This window comes from Cavia porcellus, unplaced genomic scaffold (assembly GCF_034190915.1).
Source record: "Cavia porcellus strain 051 isolate PalLab524CR breed Dunkin Hartley unplaced genomic scaffold, mCavPor4.1 scaffold_31, whole genome shotgun sequence".
NCBI lineage: Eukaryota > Metazoa > Chordata > Mammalia > Rodentia > Caviidae > Cavia > Cavia porcellus.
The window spans coordinates 13,797,015-13,821,687 of NW_026947514.1; the positions used below are offsets into that span (position 1 = coordinate 13,797,015).

The window sequence follows — 24,673 nt, forward strand, 5'->3', positions numbered from 1 at the left end:
CGTGGTTTCTATTTTCCTTCTATCTTTATATAATTACTTTGGCAGAGTTGCAGTGTAATTCAGTTCCGTTTAGCAAACATTTACAGACACCCTTCCACTGTAATGGCCCTACATTACTGGGGTCTCTACAAGAGAGAATATGATTCAGACAAATAAATCCGCTGTGGATGGGAATTGGGTTAGGAGAGCATCATTTGAGAAAGAGTATCATGTTGGATAATATTAGACTTGGCTTGTGAAAGGAAAAGTAATTCCAAGCAAAGGGACGCTGGGATGGATCCAGTGTGGCAGATACTGATTCTTGGTCAAGGGGCTGACATGACAAGGAAGGCCTTCATCAGGATTCAGGATGCAGAATGTACGTCCTAGAAAATGTACACACAGGAAGCCACAGTAACTGACCAAGGTCTGATGGATGACTTGTTTCTTAAGTAAAGGTGACGGCCATGTGAAGAGAAGGTCACATCTTAATACAGAAAGAATCAGGTGTGCTCTATAGCAGTGATGACAAACATTTTAGAGGTTTCAAGGATACAAACAGCCCACTGGGCACACATGCCATAGGTTTGCCACACTTTTCTGTAGGTATTGAATATTTGTAAATGTGAAGAGAACTTTCAGGGTTGGTTCCAAGGATGGGGAGACTTGACAAGTGAAGAGAAGCATGGTGCCATGTTGGGATAAATGAATGATTAGGAAGAGAAAGGTGACAGGCAGAGCCTCCAGATGTCAGTGATAGGAGGGAGACCAGGCAGGAAATGGTCAAAGGAGGAGAAACAGTGAGAACATTGCTTAAAGATGACACGGAGAACAGAGAACTCAAGGAATAAGAGGACTGAGTTTTGTCTTATATGAGAGAAAAACACAATGTTGACTTTTGAAGAATTTCAGAAGGGTAGCAGAAGTGGTCAGCACTTGGCAAAGACCCTAAGAAGGGCAAAGAGTTCGTTACTGGTGGGACTGTGACATGGGATCGTCACTCACTTCAAGTAATTTCCCTTTGAAGGAAATTTACTCCTCAGTTGACGAGTGTTAATGACAAAAATGCCAGTATGTCATTAATACCTGTAGATTTTAAATGTGCTTATTTTTATGTTGTAGCTCCAAAACACTATTTTTACAAACCATTTGGAAATAACGTTTTGATATTCTTTGATTCTACTCTTTTGAAATTTCACTTATCCCTTTCTGAGATTTATTTCTAGGTCATTGATTCAGATTTCAAAACTAGTGTTTTCTGTAAGCTTGTTTTATGCCTACTAGAGTTTCAATTCAAACATTTTCCAATAGTAGCAACTGAAATAGCTTCAAAAACATTTTTCGTTTTTCTCGTCTACCTTTTTCTGGGTTGATTATACCTTTCAAAAGGCCCAAATTGATGGTACCTGAGATAGTAGCTTATAGTAACCACGCAAGCTTTTTTAGAATTGATTGAGAAATATGTTTTAGCCTTATCCTGGTTTTTGAAGATATCTTTTAGTCCTAAAAGGAACTGATCAAGGAAAAAGTACATTAGGACCAGTTTAGAACCCTTCTTTATGCATGACTTTAGGGAAATCAATTTCTAGAGTTTCTCAGCTAAGAAGTCGGATGATATTACAGGCTCAATTAAGCTTCTTTCAAACTTAAAAAAGAAAAAAAAGTTCAGAATCCATGACTGTGCGGTTTGTTCTTTCATTTACTAATCAAGCCTACCAAACGATATGGTCCCAAGTTTAAATGTGATTAGGGTATTCCTCACGCATTCTTCTCTCTCTGTGTCTTAGTTACTCTCTTTGTTGCTGGGGCACAGTACCCCACACCCATGAGTTAAGTGAGGAGAGGTTTATTTTGGTTCACAGTTTATAGAAGTTACAGTCCATAGTAGCTAGCATAGTAGCTGCAGAGGGGCATTGCAGAGGAGAAACAGAGCATGATACAACAGCAGAAAGCAGAGAGGGAGATCAAGGGAGGAGGAGGGAGATGGATCCTTCCAGGCCATACAGCTAGGATGGACCTCCTTCAACCACGCTTCACCTCCCAAATCTCAGCCATAAACTCGTCAGTGACCTAATCTGCTGCTAAGTATCACATGCTCACAATCCAATGAATTGCCCAAAAGCACCCCAATGATCACATGAGGCTCTGAGGAGACATCTAGATGTAAAGCATTATATCATAACATATCACCATAACAGGTGCTCTTCCCTCTGCCTCTGACGGGACCTTCTCATTTCTCCCTTCTTTTGTCTGACTCTTACCCTTCTAGCTGCAGATCACTATTTTTTACGGGGGCACAGGATGGTTTCCTTGGTACCTAACACCTTCAGTACAGATCAAGTATAAAGTAAATATTTGATGATAGAGAGTATGGGTGGCATTGTATTATTGTTCCTTGTGGTGATTCCCCACACTGGCTAAGCATCAGAACCAATTATGAGTTATCAGTATAGAGTTCCAGAGCCTAACCCAACTTTAATATCTGAGCTTCTAAGAAAGGGCTTATGTATCCACATTTTAAAATATACCCACAGGTAATGCTCATGTGAAAAGTACTAGTTAGCCTTTCTGAGTTCCTTGGGGACACAAAATATAGTTTCTGTCACTTTATTTTCAGGCTCTAGGGTGATTTTTGACAGAAATTAGATATACATGAACTGTTTGTGAATAAATGAATCTAACTTTTGAGAAAAGTAATAAATAATAAATGAGAATAAAATGCCCTTTCTTCTGTTTGCAGATATAACACCTTGGACCTTTAAAAACTAATTCATGCTAACCACACAAAATTATATTTTTAAAGAAATAAAATAAATGATTTAAATGCCCAAACCACCAGTTCTGGTAAAATTTAGAACTTATTCTTTGTTATCTGATAATTATGGCTAGAATTTCTTTGCTTTTATGCCTAATTTTATAATTTTGAGAGAGGTTATTTGCTTTCATTATTACAACCTGGACATTGATTTTATTTTAAATTATTTCTGTAGAAGTCACAATTCATCACTCTTTTTTACTAGTATAATTCTAATATCTTAAAGAGCATTACTTTCCTTGAGGTAAGGAATGCAAAGTGGTAAAATAAAGTAGAAATAGTCTTAACTCTGTTGTCTCCTAACCCTACATTTGTGTATATTTCTGTGCTCCAGAGGAAGACATTAATGGATTTTTTTTTTTTTTTGAGACAGGGTCTTGAACTGCTGTGCAGTTCAGGCTGGCCTTGAGCTCACTTTTAGCCCAGGCTGGTCTCGAACTCCCAACGATCCTCCTGCCTCAGCCTCCCGAGTGCTGGGATTACAAATGTGAGCCACCACGCCCGGCTCATTAATTGAAAATTTAAAACTAAGAACATTATGCTCTCCAGAACACAAAAACCTCATCACTCATGCCCCACTGGCCTGTGTTTTCGTTGTCTATTGACGAGTGACAAATCACCATGATACGTAGCTGACTAAAGCAATAAGCACTTAGTATCTCACCTGCAGACAAGGTCAGGGACCTGTGAGTGGCTGCATCATTCTAGCCATATATTCTCTTAAGGTTACACTCAAGGCACTGGCCATTGAAGACTGGCCAGAACTGAAGGTCACTTCTGAGGTGGCTCCCTCAGGTGCCTAATGAGCTGGTGCCTGTGGTTTTTATACAAGTCCCTTTCATCAGGCCTTGGGTGTCTTCATTACATGACAGGTGGCTTCCCTCAGCGCAAGTGGTCTGGGAGCGAGTGGAGCCTGGGGAAGCCGCAGTGCTCACACTTGCAGCAATGGCTATTTGGCTCCCTGGTAAAGGGAGGAACATAGAGGACATATTGAAAAGCACCAAGCCTCTAACATAAAACACTGTTTGCTGCCTCAGATGTTTCGTCCAGTATCTGAGAGCATCTGTTAACTAATTCATTTGCTTAGTTCCTTATCCACCAAGAGAAGATAGATACCCACATTTCTGGCTTCTACTTCATTATTTCTATTGTCTCCTTTTTTAGCCTTTTGTATAAGATAACAAGGTACTGTGGTAAAAAATATGAAGTGTTAGAATCAAAAGATGTCATTTTCTGTCTGTGAGCCAGATGATAAACTTTTCCTGTCTAGACGGCAATTTAGAACTTATCGTCTCTGAGAAACGTCCTTAATGAAGCTTGTAAAAAAAATCTGAAGAAATCTGCCCAGTTTCCAGATGAGCCTGGGAATGCCAATTGCGTAGCTTTCAGATACTGTTACAAAAGCAGGTGTTGGGGACACTGAACTGTCAGAGGAGGAATCTTGTGATTAAGCTAGACCTTCTCCCAGAACAGAATGTGTGGCCATCAAGTATCTTCTTGTCAGGGTAAAATATGTACTATCAGGAAAACGAGAAAGAACGAATCATTAACAACTGTAAACTCAAGGGGGGGAGGCATGGTGTTTAAAAAAAACCGAACTGCCCAAAAGGCATTTATTAAGTGAGCTAGGCACCAGGCATTGTGTTTTTACGTAATTATTTCAAGTAAGTTGCCTTTCAACCTTCTCCTTCACCTCCAGACCAGCAAGCTTTTACTATACTAGGCATCTTCATTATAGCTCATGCTGTGTTGGGTTGGTACAGTTTTTTATCTGTCTCTGTCTTTCTTACTAGTCTGGGAGTTCTTGAAGGGCATAACTATGACTTACATCTCTGAATTCCAAGGCAACACCTTTTAGTTGTTTTTTCTTGGTTGTTGAATTTAACAAGCCCCTAAGTAAACACCATCACCTTCTTTTTCTAAGAGAGCTTACATTCACAGCATTGGGTAAATTGACTGCAGTTCTATGGTGGATAAGTGGCAGATTTTGGATTCAAAGCCAGGTCTATATCTGCTACTTCAACTCAGATGCTGTCACAGGAGGGAACTGTTGGAAGGCCCAAGCAACATCCTTACAGATTTCAGTAGGAGAAATTACTTAGATGTTTTTGACTTTACTCAGAGTAAATCACTGCAATTTAAGAAAGTCTTCTAACCAGATGAAAAAAAGTCTTGAAAATAAGTTGACCTTTGCAAACCATATACCTGTTAGATTAACAACCAAAATTTATGAGAACCCCTATCACTCAATAGTGGCAAAACAAATAATCCAATTATAAAATGAGCAAAAACCTGAACAGATATTTCTCCAAAAAGACACAGAAATGGCTGACAGGTATATGTAAAGATACCTGATATCATTAATCATCTGTGAAATACAAATCAGAATCATTTGGAGATACCACCTACGTCTGCTAGAATGACTGTTAGCAAAAAGCAAAAAGATAACAAATATTGATGAAGGCATGGAGAAAAGAAAATGTTCATACACTGTTGGTGGACATCCAGATTGGTGCAGCCATCATGGAAAATAGTATGTGTGGAGATTTCTAAAGAAACTAAAATTAATGGCAATAGCCAAAGGAAATGAAATCATTACCTTATAAGGATACTGCACACCCATGTGCATTGTAGCACTTTTCACAATATTCAGTAGAGGAAATCAGCATACGTACTTGATGGACAGATGAATAAAGAAACCCTGGTGTGTATCACACTGCAGAGTCTCACCCCTATAAAAGACTGACTCTGGCTATTTGCCACATTGTGGATGTGCCTGAAAGACACATCCGTAGAAAGACATTATATTTTGGTAAAATAAGCAAATCACAGCAAGGTGACTACATGATCTTGCTTTCATGTAGAATCCTTTAAAATGTCAAATATGTAGAAAGACTGAAAAGTGGTTATTGAAAGTGAGGTGGGGATGGTGAGGAAATGGGGAGAGTGTAAATCAGGATACAAAGTAGCAGGTAGGCAGGATGAACAAATCTAGAAATCTAGCATATAGCTTGAGAGCTAGAGTCATAAAATTGTACTCTATTTACAATATTTACTAAATGAATAGATGACATCAATGTTGCATACCTTAAATATATACAATAAAACTGATTTTTAAAGGAAAATAAGCTGTCCTATTCAGCTATGAAAGAATTTTTGGTGTAGCCCAATGTTCTTCATTGTCTAAAGAGTACATTGAAAATGCCTCACACCAGAAATGCAAAGGGAAATCTTTTCTTTCTCATTTTTGCCAGGGATTCTGTCCGTGTTGATGCAGGGACAGAGTATTGATGCAGGAACATAGTATTTAGATAGGAAATTGGAACATAGTATTTAGATAGGAAATTGTAGCTCAGTAAATGAGATTGTATACCACGGCAAGTTATCCAGACTCCCCGATCACTCCTAAGAAACCTTATTGCAAGAATCTTTGCCCTAAATGAAGGCAGTGGTGGAAGAGCAGGTGTATTGAAATTATATGTGTGCAGTGGCGGGACATGGAGCAGTTGAGGATGACTGCTAGGCCTCCAGCGGGAATGTCTGAGTCAGTGTTGGATCCGTTCCCTATGATACGGAGCGCAGGAGGAACAGCTTTGAGTTTGATGGTGATGTCAGTTTGGGATGTGCAGAAGCGTAAGGCATCTGTGGGACATGAGGGAAGGTGTTCTACACAGAAACGGACATTCAGATCAGAAGCTTTTGAGAAAGAAGAACAGTCCAGGACATCTGGGAGAGATCCTGGGCTGAGGCCCATGTGTGATGCTGTCTACAAATCACTAGTAAGAAAAGAGCTGGCTAGTGCAGGCAGCTGGCCCAGGCTGCAGGTGACTGTTAAGTATCTCAGCTGCTGTCTTCATAGTTCCAAGTCCTGGATTAGGAAAGGCAATGAATGACCTCTTGCTGATTGATGTTGAAGGGAGCTACCACAAAGACCTGGCTTTGAATCCAAAAAAAATTCCTGAAGGACGAGGGTCCTCCCTTCTGCCCATGGCTCCTGCCAGCTGCTCCATGGAACTTGCCTCTGCTTGTTATGATTTGCCTGATTTTTTGGTTTGGTTTGGCTTGTTTGTTTGTTTGCTTAATGCTCTCTGTATCTGTTTTGAGATGTCAGTCATATTTCTTTTTAATGGAAAACCACAAATTCATGTTTTACTTTCTTGAGAAATTACCTCTAATAGCTGTGTAACTTGACATTTCCATGTGGATGTTGCTGCAGAAGATCGTCATGAGGCCTCCCTGATTAGTCACTTGCTATCTGACTCAGTTATTTTCAATTCGTTCTCTCTTTTTCTCTCAATGAGTTATCTTGAGATGTGACACATCCAGTTTTTATTATGATCTATAAAACTCACCTTTTTTCATTTGTAGCTCATTCTCTTTTGTGTGCTAATCTGAGAGCATAATTAAGATGTCTGACTTCAGTTCTTCCCTTACAAATATCACCTAACTCTTCTGCCTCTAATTAGCTGAAATAATTCCTGTGTAAACAAGTAACAGTTGCAGGGTGTACTACCTGCACTGTTTTTTTTCTGAGGACCTAAGTGCATCTCATGTTTGTAAAGTTAGTCTTTTTAAAAAACCGAAATGTGACATATTTTGTCATTTTCTGTGATGCCAATAGAAAACAAAGACTGACTTCTGTGTTTTTATTCTTGTTATACCTTGTATTTAATATTTGTTTTAGAAGCTAGTGTAGTAAGTGCAAGGAGGATAAGCTTTGGAGTCACACTGACACGGAAATCTCAGCCCAGCCACTTCATAGCGGGGGTGACTTTGGATAACTTGCTTACACATTTCCCCATCCTAGGCTTCCTGTGTATGAAATAGTCCGTGGGCTGGGTGCTGTGGGAGGTATCTATAGTCCCAACTGAGGGATGCTGAGATTGGAGGATCACTTGAGCCCAGCAATTCTAGGGCAGCCTGGGAAACACAGTGAGACCCTACCTCTTCCAAAATAAAATAAGACAGTGACACTTGCCTCATGAGATTATGGACATTATGCAACCTATGTGTTTAGCTCAGTGAGCAGTATATATAAATGCCTATTAAATGCTAGTGAAATTTTCTGTAGGAGAAGAAACTTTCTTCACCAGATGAAAGGAAGTTTTGTATCCATGTGTGAAGCAGACTACAAGATGCCCAAAGTGTATTGAATACTTGTGACTGACTTTTTAGAACACTCAGGAATTTCTACTTCAACTAGATGAGTTGTAATTCGTTCTCAAACCTGTTCCTGTTGTTTCTTGTTTGTGTTTGTTCTCATACCTATTTGTGTTAATTGAACTTGTTTTTGTAAATATGTAACTTAATTAAATATTAGGCAAGCGGATGCAGTATAAGTACAAAAAGACAGCTGCTTTTGCTGTAAAAGTTAACTTGAAAGGCCTTGAGAGACTTAACAGAGGTTACTCACTGAAGTACCTAGTGTAGTCAGATTCATAGAGACAGAAAATAAAAAGGTGGTTGCCAGGATCTGGAGGAAGATGGAAAGGGGAGTGAATGTGTAATGGGTGTAGAGGTCAGCTTTGCAAAATGAAGAGTCCTGGAAATGAAAAGCAGTGATGGTTGCCTGACACTGTCAGTGTACTTAATATGGCGGACCTGCCTACTTCTGGATTACTAGATACATTTTGTGTTATAGCTATAATTTTTTTAAAATGTCACATTAATTGGGTAAGATAACTGTTGAAACATTGGGGAGGGGATAAATCTAGAGGCAGTCCACATTTAGATTGTTTTCCAATCTAGAACTTTGAGTTTTTAATACTTTTAGGAAACCAAAATAGAGCATCATATATAATGCATTTTTGGTGTAGTTTATGCAAGCTAGGGAATAAAGCATGTTGATCAATGGACTAGTTCTTAAAGATCAAAGATTTGGCATACATCAAAATATTAGGGAGCAAATATATGTTTATATCTCGAGGTTAAAATTAAACATTTAATTTATAGGAAACAGACCATTAGATGGAAATTTAAGCAATTTGTAGTTGTTCTGCATTGACCAGACAATGGATGTGGGCTCCCCACAAGGGAAGAGATACAATCTCAAACAGGAGCAAGGTCACCTGTCTTTGACTGATGGTGATTCTCCCAAGTCTCAGCTGTGAACCAGCAGCAGATGTTGCCGAGGGATCTGAGTGGTTCAGTACAGACTTCACAAGATGTATCAGTTTTTCTGTGTGTTTTTGTCTTTTGAGCAGACTTTATCTTTTTTTTTTTTTTTTTTTTTTTTGAGACGGGGTCTCACTATGCAGTTCAGGCTGGCCTTGAACTCACTTTGTAGCCCAGGCTGGTCTTGAACTCACAACGATCCTCCCACCTCAGCCTCCCAAGTGCTGGGATTACAGCTATGAGCCACCACGCCCAGCTTGAGCAGACTTTTTAAAATTAACAATTGACTCTTGGTCCAGTATTTTCAACTGTTTCTACAGTCTTATGAAGGGCTCATTGCCTTTGACCTTTGCATACAAGAGTTGTCCACTTGTGACATAGCAAGACTGTGTTCTCAACAATCCTGCAACCAATCTAGCCAATACCCATGTATTATGTATCTGTAGCTGAGCTGATTGTAGGCTTCTGTCCACTTTAACTACTTTCTAGTATATTTTGAGATTCTTGGGACTAGCTTTGGATATTTGCTTCTTGAATTTTCAAAGATTCTTTTGGCATTTGATGATACACTTTGATAAATTCCACCTTTGTACTTAAGGTTATTTTCCTTTCTTGCCCTATGTCTTGTAGCTCTTTAACTTCATGTTCTTCAGATACTCTTATGTCTGCCACAAGCAACTGCCCACCTCATTAGCCTTTTTCCTTTAGTCATGCATGTCTTGATCATAATCCACAGGCTCTTGCCTTGAATGATGACTGATCTTCACGATGTCCAAATCTCATTTTTAGGTACACAGGATCCTTGTTTATATGATTGTTTTACTTATTGTTTAATACAAATATACTTTTAATTTCTATCAGCTTGTTTTGCCTCAACTTGTAAATGTTAGAAGTCTGAATCCCTTTGCAAGTGTGACCACAAATGCAACACAAAGATCCATGATTACTCTTATGTCTGTTTTCATTTAACATCTTAACACATATTGACCTTTTAGTAGGAATACTATTATTTCATTTATACTTAGCTTTTCATTTAGTCAAATTTTTTTGTTTCCTTGGTGTCAAATTTATCTTCACATGAACTGGGAACCAAAGCCTTTCATTTGACTTGTTATCTTATACATTCTGGAAGCTCATATATGTGATCGTGGAACAAATAAAGCAGCTGGGAGAAATCTTGCCTGAACAAAACCCAAGTGGGACATTTGGGTGTGAGCCAAGATTTCAGCAGCTATAGAGGGAGATGTAAAAATGCTGCCCACATTATAAGGCCAACAAATCACTTCTGGCCCAATAGGATTTGTCCTTCAGGCAACAGTCAGATAGAGGGTAGGGACTTTGCACATTTTATTGTTTGACCACAAAATAAAGTGTTTATTATGACATTCCAAGGTCTCTACAACAAATTAACTCCTGTAACTACAAGTGGAGGAGCACTGTTGTACAGTAAACTAACCAACAAGTTGAAATGGAGACTGTGCAGACCAAGCCTAGTTCTCCCACTGCACTGCTCTGTGGGCCTAGACAAGACAAGGAACATTTAACTTCCTGGAGTTCAGGTTCTCCAGCCCAAATTAATAGCGTAATACAAAAAAGTTTAAGGAGTCCCAGGAATTACTGAACAGCAGACCAATTACAAATGAAGCCTATCAAATGAAGTCCTGTGTTTACTTCTTTTTAGAAGAGAAAGTTAAATGTCCTTAAGTGATTAAACAATTGATATCTACCTGTATATCTATGTAATAGCACCTCAGTCACAGACTTAATCCCTTCCACAATTCTGGAAAAGATGACCATGTTTATGTTCTTATAAGAAAATGGCTGAAGTCATGTTTGTCGCCTGATGCAGATGCAGAGTTGCCAAACAAAAGCAAGATGTTGTCAAATGCTCCTGTATGAAAACAAAAGCATTGTGAACTGACATACCACTGTACATAGATACATATAGATTGATATACATGTAAATATATAGGGATGTATATACACATATGCACAGAAGCCTAGATTGGAACTGAATTTTTTAATGTGTTAAGGTGTTCCTAAATTTTTAATAATTTGTTGGTTCATTCAGCCATATTAACAGATGCATAGAGCAGTGCTCCTCAAAGTTTTGGTGCATAAAAAATCATCTGGAAATCTTTTTAAAATGTCCTTCCTGTGGCCTATCAGCAGAGTTTCTGATGTAGAAATAATTGTAATGGGGTCTAAAACATTTGCATCTGACAAACTCCAAGTAAAATACTATTGATGTGCAGAGTACACTGTGTAGCCGAGTCTGAGGCACTCAGAATACCCCAGCAAAAAAAGATACAACTATGTCCAGAAGGAAGATAGGATAATATTAATACTGTTTAGTGTGATATATCAATCAGTGTGTACATGCATGCACATGAGTGGACATGAGACATGAGAGAGTGGACATGAGAGAACACAGCATGTGTAGATGTCTACAGCATTGAAGCCACTTGCATTCTTGGAACAGAGAACACATGGCTTATTGGGAGGGGTTGGAGGTACAAGAAAGGAGAACCTGTGGTAGGAGAGCGGCCAGTAACTGGATATCACATGAAGGGACTGTATCCTCTAAGAAATCTAAATGTTTTCCTAACCTGGTAATTAGAAGAATGGGGAAGAGAAAATTAGAGTCTCAAAAGATATTTTAAAGAAGTACAGTTAAAAATAGCATAGAATTTGGCCAAAAATAATTTAGTCGAACCAGGAATCTTGCTGAAATAACACTTTAGTTGAAAGTTCATCTCTTGGATATCGTTTCTTCAGTTCTGATCATTTTTGTGTATCATATAATGCTTTACATGTTGTTATGGTTTAAAACTAGAATGCCCTCCAAAAGTCTCAAGTATTCAGAGGTAGAGCTGTTGGAAGGTGATTGGATCATGGGGGTGTGATACTCCACAGTGGATTAATCCATCAGTGAGTTCATAGTTAGAAGTAGGTCACTGGAAACATGATTTGGAAAGTTCTGTTCTTGTCCTCAACTTCTCTTTCTCTGTCTGCTTCCTGGCTGCTATGATGTGAGCAGCTTTCCTCTGCTAGTTCCAACATACAGTTTCTGCCTTGGAGCCAGCAAGCCATGGACTGAGCCTATTAACTGTAAGCCAAAGTAAACCTCTCTTCCTTTAAATTGTAGGCATCAGGTATTTTGTGCCAGCAACAGTTTTTCTGTTGCTGTTTCAAATATACACATTCTTAGATAGTTTTTTTAAAAATCATTTTCTAGGTTCAGCCAGTCATCTGTGTCCAAAATCGATTTTAACACTGTACTACTGGAATATCAAGAATAGATGTATCTTACCAAAATATGTGTTCTCATTACAGAAGGAATGCTTGTGTACTATGTAAACTGTGGACAAGTAGTGCTCCTACTTACATTTAGAAAACTCCTTCTACAACCTCTAGAAACAAACTTGTAAGATACATTTTTATTTTACAGAGAAAAAAATAGAAAAATCAAGAAGCAGACAATCAAAAAAAAACAACAAAAGCAAAATGACAACAACAAGGACAACAAAAATCAGTAGCGATACAGAATTTCACAACAAGATGATAGAAATTTAACAGTGTTTGTTATATTGCATGTTATCATCTTCAAATTAGTTGCTCAGGTTACCAGATACAAGCATGCAGGATTGATCAAACAGTGTAATTCCCTGCTGAATAGTTTCATTCCCTTTTACTGTATCTATTTTTATTATATCCATTGTAACTTTTGGGTCTTATCTTTTTTATTTTTTATTTTTTTGGTACGGGGGATCGAACTCATGACCTCATACAAGGCAAGTGCTTGTGCTACTGAGCTAAATCCCCACCCTCTTTCAATTTCTTGTAAGATACTTTTCTACATACATGTGTATTCTTCCTTACCAAAGTAGGATCACATCATTTAGTTTTTGAAAACTAGTATCACTTGTTTAAGCACTCGTCAACATTGGCATTATCCTAACTTTATTTATTTAGAAAGTGTCTTACTATACAGGTCAGGCTGACTTTGTGCTCACTATGTAGTTGAGGCAGGCCTGGAATTTGCAACAATCCTGCTGCCTCAGCTTCCTGGATGCTGGGATTGTAGGCGTGCACTACCACACCCAACTCCCATTTTAATTCTCTTTGATTTCTAGCCTATTGTCAGTAACTCCCTACAGGTGGTTCCTAAACTGAAAGTTGAGAAGAAGGAGCCAGGCAAAGATTGTGCGGCGGAGGTGTGGACATTCTAGACCCAGGGAATGGCCTGTGCTAAGGCCTAGAGAGAAAAGCCAGTGGCTTTCTAGTTCAGAGATGTGTGGGAAGATTGCATCACAGAGAGTAAAGGGACTCAGGAATGGACATTGGTGACATTTAAGCCTTGCAACTAACAGCCTATTGTTGGACATCTTGGGAGCAAAACTGGCCAAAATTAAGTTAAGAAATCCTGAATCCTATCACCGAACAGTATTCCTTTTTGACCAGATTGTTCTAACAGTGCTGTCTTCACCAGCTTGATTTGGACTAACTTGTTTTGGCAAATTGCTTTCAGTCAAATGATCAAGATGCAAACTGCTAGTCTTTGCAGACTTACTGGGTATAGTATTGTGCTGACCCAGGCCCTTCCAGGCTTCAAGCCAGTTTTGCCTGTCTTTTCAGTGAACTTCAATTTGCTTGAGATCAGCAAATGCTACCAATGAGGTTTTTGTTTTTCATGCAAGCTGGATCTCCAACACATCAATAGATGTAGCTACATGAGAGGAAAGAAATTCAAGCTAAAAATGCCAGATTTTAGGGTGAGATTGAGTGGCAAAATAATATGTCAGTGCTAGGAGTCAAGAACTTTGGAGTCACAAGAATGAGGGTTTGGATCCTGCAGGCCGTTTTTGCAATTATTAACTTTCCCAGGCCTCGGGGACCTCATATATGAGGTGGGGGTTACAGATTTAATATTTCACGTAAATGGGAGTTACAGATATTAATCCTCAAAGGATAAAAATTACAATGATTTTTATCATAATAAAAGAGGAACATAAGGGGGTTGAGTTGCTCTTTTTAATATATGAATTTTGAGTTGCCCTGGATAGCTTTGGATAGAGAATCCTCGAATAATATCAATAGCAGCTAACATATTGAATGTTGACTGTGTGCTTCTACAGGCATTATTTCATTTATTCCCAAGAGACCTGCATAGGTAAACACCAGTGATATGATCTGTCCCTCTTATGTAGGTGAACAGACTGAAGTTTAAATCAAATAACTTTCTTATGGCCAGACAGCTGCTAAGCATAGTCACAGGATCTGGGATTAAAAGTATTTTTAAGTGGAATTCAGATTCCACTTTTTTGATCAGTATGCATACAGGATCTCCACACAGCAGAGATATCTGAGCAGGATGGAATCAGTGTGTGAATTCTGAGTATTTGGAGTCTTGGTTATGTGAACTGAGGTCATTCTGGAAGGGTCCAGACAGTGGGAAGAGCAGAGGGCAAGGATGAAACTCTATGTAAAAGGTCAGATAAAAGTTTAGAAAAGGAAAGAATCATCAACAGTTTCAGACGCCCCTGGAAGATCACGAAAGGTAAGGATTTGAAAAGATTTCTTGCATTTGGCAGTATGAAAAACACTAATAGTCTTAACAAAAAGCAATTTGGATACAATAATGGAGTTAGAAACCAGATTGCTTTGAGTTGAGGAATGAATTGGTGATGAAAAAGTAGAGAGAACTGGATGTAAAATGCTGTTTTGAAGATAAAAAGAAATGACTTAGCATCTGGGAAGATATTTAAGAATATATGTGTTGGAAAGAGATATTAAGTACAACTAAAGGCTTAGAAATGTGATTGAAAGGACCAAGTCGCTAAGAAGAGAGGCGCAATAGAATCCAAGGCCTGGTACAAGAATTGTGACTGGATTGACCTCAGATTTGGATCATGTTAGTTATGATAGAAGTAAAGGAGGAGAACTGAGAATCATGGTCAGCATGAATTACAACCATCACACCATGGGCTCTGGGCAGGTAAAGGACGAGTAAAACCAGGGCATTTATACACTGAGAAGATACAGTGTGGCTAAAATCCCAGGAGTATCAGAGATGGGGAGAAAGTTAGAAATAAATGAACAGTAGCCTTGTAAGGGTAGGGAGTTACGGTAGTTAGCCAATATTGGGGTCTCACATTAAACAGTTCCTATGCAGAGTAACTCGTAGTCTAGGCATTGAGGCGCAGAGGGAAGGTGAGTAAGGGTCATCAGATTCGGGCCAGTTAAGGATTCCAACCATAGAGTTGTTGAGCCCTCTCACTGGCATCGTTTTGAGTTTGTACTTAACAAGACTATACTTTTTTTTGTAAAAGTTAACAACCGGAATATTATGTTTAACAAGTTCTCTCCCAATTATGGTGGAAACATTCCTAATGTTTCGTGACATTCTTGAATTTGTGTCCCAGAGATCTAATAGAATCTTCAAGTTTTTCTCAGAATCCTCTCCTGGGATTGGTAGGGGAGGATATTAAAAGTCCGATGTTCATTTCTTCTCCTTCCAGGAGATGTGCAGCTTATACTCACAGAAATATAACGCTAATAATAATAGTGGCTGTCATTTGCTAAGACTTACTACACGCCAGCCTCTGTGCTAATCATGTTATATAGATTATCTCTGGCACAGCCTTATCATAACTTCACAAGAAGGGTCCACTTTCTGGCTCTATTTTATAGATGAGGACTCCGAAGATTAAAAAAGTTAAATCTCTCTCCAAGGTCACTCAGCTTGTAAGAGTCGGGGCTAATATTTAAATCCAGACAGTTTGTCTCCAGATATGGTCGCAACTATGAAAAACTGCCTCTCAGTGGTGATACAAGAAGACTTGTATCAGAGGCCAGCATATTCTTGTCTGTGAAGAAGAAGTAGCAGCCTTTGGGATCCCTTTTCCAGAGATGCGGTGCTGGAACTGGGGCTCCAGCTTCTCATGGTCCATCTCCCCATCTCAGTCCCCCAGAGAACAGCCTCATAGTGCCCTCTGAGCTTCCATTATGTCCTCCTTCAGTGCTGCGTTCCCAGACAGAGCCCTTCACGCCAGTGCTCATCAGAAGTTAAACTTCTGAGACAGCTGAGGAAAGAGATGCAAGCCATTTTATTCTGTCACTGACTCTTGGCCACATCAAAGGCTGTTTCATGAAGATGTGTTCCTGTGATGGAGCCTGACCTACCGGTCAGAAGCTGTTGTGCTGACGTGGAAACCTTAGTTCTAGATGCTTAAAAAAGTAAGACAAGAGATGTTCAAGGAGAGGAATGCATTTTTTTGTAATGACAAAATGAGTTTCTCAGTAGGTAACTTGATAATCTTACTAATTTGTTTCCAAATTTGTGATTTGCTGAAAGCTCTTTTCAAAAAATTATACTTTACCTTGTCTTGTGCATACCTAAGTCCAGCTTTCATAATTAAACAATTCATTTACCAAGATCTCATACTTGACACACTTCTGATGCATATTCACAAAGTACTGATGGAAGTGAAGTAGATGAACACACATTTTAAAACTGTAGGATGCTGGGTATTTCTGTCAGCATATGTTCATTGACTAGGTGAAAATTCATTTTTAGCCTTCGCTGCAAGAGCAAAAGACTGTTTTTCCTTATCTTGCAAGACTTAAAACAATAGAACAGTTTTGTTTTCGTTTTAAAGTTAGATATATTTATACCAAATCCTTAATCTTTATAAGCTCCCTTCCCAAGTCCCCCTTCTACCCCCCCTCAATGCAAGATGTGCGCCTAGTGGGAATTTAACCTGAACGATCATCTTATAGTGGTCCAGAAAAAACACCAAAGAGAGTTTACCTCACCTTCTTTGTGGGTCCTAAGGTCAGACTGCTGATACCCGAGGCCAGGTCCACAAGCAAAAACCGAAATGGAGCCAGGAGAGAGTTCCACCCAGGTTTCTGGTAAGGCCCCGATACTAACATCTAGAGGTTGAACCAAAACCTGTGTTAGATGTGCAGTGTGTGTGGGAGGAAGCACCTGGGAAGCCTGAATCCAAAGAACGGAGTGGGCTGCTGACCAGGCAGAAGATGCCCAGGACGAATTTCAGGTCCCAGGCATCAGTGTCCCAAACAGTGTTGTCCCAGACATCCAGACTGGGTGCTGAGAGCTTGCTTGTACTCATTTATCTCCCCCAAGGTTCTCTGTGTATAACCGACAGCCCCAAGGATGTCCGTGGAGACCCAAACTACTTCTACAATCCCGAGACACCCTTTACCTTGTTTTCTCTGTTGACATTTGTATTGATGGTGCAAAAGTAGTGGTAAGTAAAGTGGCGTGACTTGTTTTACCCACGTTTAACCAAACTGAGACAGTAGTAGTAATTTTACCACTTTGGCTGTACAACTGAAACTAATTGTCATTTCATGTGTGAATACCCTTGATGAAGCAACAAAAATTATTGATTCTATTAAATCTCAATCATCAAATGGACATTTTTTAATATTCTGGGAGGCAACTGTATAGTATTTCCTTTACTTGTTAAGGCTTAATGGTTGTCTGTAGGAAAAGCATTTAGACGGTCATTTAAATAAGATCTGAGCTGGTCACTATTTTAATGGAACCACTTGTATTTGAAAATATGACAGACAAACTATTATTCAGACTGTAGTATTTGGTCAACATTTTCTCAAAAATGAGTGAAGTGAGCCTGTCATTTCCAGAAAAACAACTGATGGTATTTGTTACCACTGATAAAATGTGAGCTTTTAAGTGAAAATTAGGATTTGAGAGTCTTGTGTCCACCCCTGTGAGCTTGACAGTTTCTCTGTAAAGACTTGTGATGAGTTCAGAGTAATATTAACAAATAAGATATTTTTCTTTTGTATAGTGAAATGTGTTAACATTTAGAAGATCTGTATAAATCAGTGAATTAATATTTTTGATGGCCAATGTATGATGTTACATGCATTCATTGTACTTGAGTGGAAGATAAATTGAAAGTACAAGATACTCTAATATATTTTAATGTAATAAAGTTTGAAAGGTTAATTGATATTACTTCAAGTTCTACATTGCAGCTAGCCTTTAAGAAAATGCCACTTACTGAGTTAGAGTGCACAGTAGTATTAAAAAATAGTATTTACAATCACTTGAAAAGACTATTAAAATATCCTTCCCCTTTTCATTATCTGTGGGAGCCCATATTTTTCTTTTTATACTGTATTTCCACAAAGGAATTTCCAAAGCAAGTAGGCAAATCTAGCTATAGTTTATGAAGTAATATATTTGAAAGTCTTAAAAAAGAATCATGATCATCCTTTCATTATTTTTTATTTTGAAAAACTAATTGTCATAAAAACAGGTTAAAATGCAATAAATTTAATATTATTTTAAAATAGTTTAAAATTTTGTCTTAATATTCATTTATAGTACACTATTGATAGACATAATTTGCATCAACAAGAGTTCATTAAAGTTCTCAACTTTCAAGAGTGTAAAAGAATCTTGAAGACAAAATGATTGAGAACCTTGGTTATGGTACATATAGAGGTCCCGGGACTGCTTGGTGCAAGGATAGCATGTTGTGATGGGCAACTAAGGCCTCACCTGGGAGCAGTGGTGGCCTACAATTGAACAGATCATTCCCATCAAGTGTGGGGAGTACTGTGATGGGGGACACACAAGGGGAAATGGAAGCCAATTGCAGAGCACCTGGCCCTGTTTAGGAGAACTTCTAGGAAAGATTAATATATCCACTTATTCTTGTAGGATAGATAAGAGTTAGATAGGCCAAAAGGAGAGAATTATTACTTTGGGTATAAGGGAAAATATGCACAGAAGTTTCTTCTTCATTGCAGAAAAAAGAAACAGTGAAGCGTAACAAGAGCACAGAAGGAAGAGGGGACAAAGTTAGAGCAGATGACAGCAGCCATATCATGAAGTTCAGGAGCTCAGGAGTTGTGAGTTCAAGAGTTAGGACCTTCTAGGGAAATGGAAATGTGGTTTTTAAGGCAGGAGGGTGACATCACCTCAGACTGCAGAGAATGGGAGCCGCATTAGGAGACACTGTGGCAGTCTAGTACAGGTGATGGAACCTAAGAAATGGTTGAAGGGATGGAGAGATAGAAACTTAAAAGATATTTATGTAGAGAATGTCCAGACCCAGGTTAATAGGTTGGGGTAGAGGCTAAAGAGAGAAAGTTAAGTATCAAGGTTGAATCTAGGTTTCTGTTTTGCCCCTGAGAATAATAATAACATTCACCGAACAAGGTAACACAACAGGTACAGGTTTAGAAAGGAGGAGCAGTTCCACCTGGTCACCACCTATGGAGTATCCAGGAGAGGATGCCCAGCTCACATTTTGATCTGTGGTTCTGAAGCTGGGAAAGACAATTTAGAGGAGAGACATAGATTTGATAGTCCTCAGCATATAAATCATAACTGAAGCCATGGCTGAGTGAGCTTCAGAGAGAGGATCTAAACAAAGAGAGGTGATCACCTCGGATAGAGCCAACATTTAAGTGATAAGCAAAGGAGGGAGAGGGAACAGCAGCTGCTGAAAAGGGTGCCGCATAACCTGAAGGCTATGTGGCCATTGAAACCAGAGTTGTAAGAAGGAAGAGGACCGGGGTGGTGGTGATCAGGGCTGTCAAGAAGTCACGAGATAAAGATTAAGAGGTTTTTTTTGTTTGTTTTTTTTTAACCAAGGAGGTGGTTGTTGAGTCATCCACTGTTTTCATCCCAGTGCTCGCTAAGTTTGAGGCTCCAGCAGATTACAGAGTGAGGATGAGGAGACAGGAGAGGACAGGCAGAGCAGGAGAAGAGAAAATGGCAGATGGGAGAGGGGAAAGAGAAAGACTGAGGCAAGAGAGGAGAGACAGAGTGATTTAAGAATGCTCTATGAAGTGTGATGGAATAACACAGTGAATGCTTAAAGTTTTAAAAATTATTACAGTCAAAAAATTGCCTTTCTTCCCCTTCAAAGGAGTCCCTCTCATTTGGAACACATTTACCTCATTATGCTTGTCAGTTTCTGAGGCAGTTAGGGAAGTCCCCTTTTGTGTCTTAAGCTGTGCTATCAAGGCTGGTTAATGTCCTAAACTGATTCAGAACATCTGCCTTTCGTGTTTGTTTTGACTTGGGGGAAGAGCCAGAAGTTGCATGGTGTCAAACTGGTGAATAAGGTGGATGAGGACACACCGTAATGTTTCTACATATCTTCCTTTCTTTTGATGACACTTGACAGTGGCATTTGTTATGCCACTCAAACACCTCATACACTCATTACACCTCATAAAGACATTCATGAAAATGACTTCTGGAACTGCTTCAGAAACTGGCAAGAAGGGGTAAATGCATTTGAAGTGAAGGGCAGTACTTTGGGGGACGCAGCAATTAATGGTTTTTGCTGTAATAAATTTTTTCAAATTTGAATGCACACTGTATATTTTGATCACACCACACCATTTAATTTTATGGAAAGGAGCCAGCAGAGAAAGAAGACTGGAAATACCTTAGAGAAGAAAAAATCATTAGGCTGATGATTAGATAAGAGTGGAGCAGATTTGGGGAATGTGTAGAGGGCAAGCCATGCCTTCAACAAAGAACCAGCTTCCTTTGGAGGCATCAGCAAAGTGAGTTTTAGCTGAAGTTGCAAATGTAAGACACAGTAGTTTGGGTAGAAAGCGAAGTTCCACGTGCTCAGGGGAAAGGTTTAGGAGAGCACAGATACTCCTTAACAACCCACCTGCTCAATTACAACCTATTGCTCTGACTTAAGCCTGTCTTTTTTTTCTTTATCTGTAAAGTTCCATACATCTTGTTTATATGCCTCAGTGTTTTTTTAAAAACTGTGTATCTTATTTATACAGTACTATAATTTTTACTATTATACTGCATCATACAATCCTGTAGTTATATTTTCTGTAATACATCTCAGCACTGCATGTAAAGAGTTATGCAAATAAAAGCAGTCATCAAGTTGGAGTTTCCTTTGACCATTTCTTTGTTCTTAGTATTGTAATGTACATACTATATACAATTCCTCATTTAGCAATCAATGCATCTAATGACTGAACCGCGGGAAGAGAACTCAGTCTTTAAACAAGGAATTGTGTTAGGCACACTCACTAAACATATTATGTAAATAAACACACCATTCATGAAGAGAAAAATGTCTTCAAAGTATATATTATCTCTATAATGTCTGATGATACTGTGGAAAAATAAGCTACCTGATAGTTTTGGGATATTGAAGCATATGAGATTGCTTTTTTGTCTCAATATCCAGAATATATATGGTTTCTCTATTCTAATGCAGAAGAAAGTGACATGGAGCATGGTCTTATGAGTCCTGTTGATCATATTTGATTCAGGCAGAACAGCTGTGCCAGAGGGCCAGGGAAACTCACCAGTGCACTCTTTTTATTGGGCTCCCTTCTAAGGCTTCTGGCGTTTCCTCAGGTGATAATAAAACTGATTGATTGGGAATCAGATGAATTCTCAGATACAAACAAACTCTCTAGAAGTACTGTTACTTCTGAAGCATCACGATATGTAGGAATATCTTGTATCATATGGGTGCACATATTTTCCCAAAGGTTTTATATATATACTTCCGAACCACAGGAAACAGTTAATTATCACAGTTTTTCTTGAATCTGTGCTTGGTTTATGTGTTTAATTTTTATCTTACACTCTGGGCTAGAAGCTCCTTTCTTACATACTTCTTATATCTTTTTGTCCTCCAAGGTATTCACTGCAAAGGTGGACAGAGCAGTGGCTCCATTAATGCTAGTGTTACTGTCAAGGATATTTGGCATTTCCAATGATTTTTAGAGTCAAGCAGATTCATGGTTCTGTGATATCTTATTAGTAGTATTTTACTTTCATTGGTCCTTTGCAGTGGCTAGCAGAAGCTCCTTCATTAATAAGCCAAAATTGCACATTCTAAACAGAGCTTCAAGCAGTATCAACTGTGTGATCAGTGTAACCTTGAAGAATTCATAGAAGCTGCTGAGATGCCAGGAAAGGGCATGTGAGGAAATAGAGGAAAAGAGACTCTATTGATTTGCTAAAGATCATATCTGGATTGCATGTGTTTTGCAGTTATGATTATTGATGAGTACGTTCTATATCATTGCTATAGCGTAAGATAGCCTGGATTTCCTGATGACTAATTTTCATCCATGCCTTGTCTGGTATGTGAGGGACTGATATTGCTTAAACCCAGCCATTGTGATGATTTTTTGGTGGTTGTGTATTTTATTTTAAAGGTTATTGGAGAGCATGTGTTCTTCAGAAAAAAAATCATTTTCATTGAGCTATTTTGCTAATATGATATCTAATACAGACATTCCTTATTTAACAACCTATCTGCTTAGTGATTGCTCAGTTACTGCCTAGGTGTGCTATTCAAACTTAGGACTCGCTACCCAATCTTCTGACCCAACTTTTTATTTTGTACATTTCTGTACATCTTGTTTATAGAGCCTCAGTGTCTTTTTTGTACGTCTTGGTTATACAGTGTACAGAGCACACTGTACTTTTGCTGGTCATACAGTTCAGTACTGTGGTCATATGTTCTGTTATGTAAGAGTTATGCAAATAAAAACAAAGTCATCAAGTTGGAGTTTTCTTTGACCATTTCTCTATTCTGAATTTTGTTGTGTATGAACTATGTATGATCCTCCATTTAGCGACCCATTTATTTAACAATTTAGCTGCAGGGACAGAACTTGGTCATTGAGGAGGAGTGACCTTGGTGGGAGTTGAATCAAAGGAGAAGAGCACAGAGCAGCCTGAGGAAGAAGATTCAGTAGACCCAAAAGCCAGAGGGGCTCACCAGAGGGATCAAACATGGAAGAGAAGGGGGTGCATGGAAAGCTGTATTTTATTTTATATTTGGTAATTACAGCAATCTTATCTCTTTACACAATGATGCTGTCTTACCACAACCTGAAATTTATCCTCAACAATAGTGGTTCTTTTTTTTTTTAAGCCAAAGCATCATTTTCTGGTCAATTCAGATTATCTTTGTATGTTGCTCTTTACTTTTTTTCACCAGGTTAAATCTTCAGTTATGCCACAGCCATTAAGAGTTCCCTATGTAGAAAAATCTATTCATTATGAACACATTTATTGCTTCATTGAGTTGCCTATTTAAAATGCAGAGAACCACAAATTAAATGTAGTGCTTTTCCATTTTGAAAAAAGCGGATGAATGGGTACTATTTTCCTGAATATATCATATTTGTCTTACATAATTAACAGTCCACATTCATCAGCTAACAGATGCTAGTCCTTGCTTGTTTTGATGTTTGTTCCTCGCGGGTAATTATTGAAAGGGCTCCTCCTAAGACTGGACCACGCCATGTTCTGCATCAGGGAAAATAGCTGCAGCAGACACAGTTGCAGATACAGTTGCTGGCGGGTGGGGCGGGGCTGTCAGTTAAGTGACTTCCAGAAATCTATTAACTTGAGGTTAAATTATGCAAATCATGAAATAATTTCTTCATTGAAATTGTAAAATAACTTACCTCAAATATTTTTTAACATAAGATTAGTCCATTAAATATATCCAGCCTCTGCTAAATACCGTATTTAAGAAAGGTATTTGTTTCAGATGCACGCTTTAATACCATATCATAATTTCTCAAGATTTCTAAAGTTCATAAATTTTAATATTTCTGTGATTAGTATGTGGAAGTGCAGACAACAGTATAATACTTGGGCACTGTTAAACGTCTGTGGATCTCATTTGGAGTTCAGCCTTAACTTTGTGCCTCTGACTGCACCAGGCCATTTGAGCTGCTTGCTGAGCCACCTTGTGTCCCTGGGTAGCTCTATCTCTTGTTTTTTTTTTTCCCATTAAAGTCTCAAAGAGGCCTTCTGTTTATTTCTGAACACGTGTAATTGATTCTCTTGGAAGCACCTAGGCCAGTAATGGTGAACTTTTTAAAGCTTTCAGAGATAACAAACACCCGCTGTGGCATATGTGCCATAGGTTTGCCACCACTGATTTAGACTGTGACACCCTAACTGAAAGACCTTCATCCTGCATACCAGCGAATTCCACAGGCTCCCAGCTTTGTCATCGCTGTAAAAACAGAAGCCTCTCCATTCTCTCTGGTTGTCTCATCCCCATTCCACTTTGGTCTTTATCTGTTTTGACTCAACTTCCACTCTTCCTCTGTCTCAGACTGTCTGAGGATATCCCTGGAATCATTTTTCTATGCAAAACACACTTTCCTATATCCTATCTAGGAAAACATTAGAACTGCTTTTGAACTTTGAGAGCCTTTCTCACTTGATCTTTGGAGAGAACCCCGCTCCACAAGCTGATCAGAGACTACCAGTTCTCACCTTATTGTGGATCTCACTCTTTTGGTTGTTCTACTCTGACTGAGTTGCCTTCTACATCCACCTGTCATCCTCCAAAATCCTGTGTCACTTACTGCTTTCCTGGGAGTCAAAGCCTTGCCATCATCCAGGCCACCCAGCACTTCAAATTTTTCAAGTTATTTAATTTTCTTAATTCTTAACAATCTTTGTCTCAATTGCTTTTGCCGTCTGTTCCATAGCTTTATGCCCTGGATTCTTACCTGGAAACGTACTGTCTCTAAAGTCCTATGTTCAAATAACTCTATTTAATGAATCAGTATTTCTTATTGGGTAATACAGATGGTAGTGGTTATTCATATATGTTTCTAGTGTGATGTTGCTGTAGGATTTAGGTAGAAAAAGAAGCTGTATATATCCAGTATGCTGAATTTCTGTTTTGTTTTTGTTACAAAGAAATGTTAGATTTC

The 24,673-nt window shown here is 38.7% G+C and overlaps 1 protein-coding gene across 1 annotated transcript in view; it reads left to right on the forward strand.

Moving 5' to 3' along the window:
* Positions 1-24,673, forward strand: part of Efcab11 (EF-hand calcium binding domain 11) — a 170,111-nt gene that overhangs the window by 102,513 nt on the left and 42,925 nt on the right. The window lies entirely within an intron of this gene.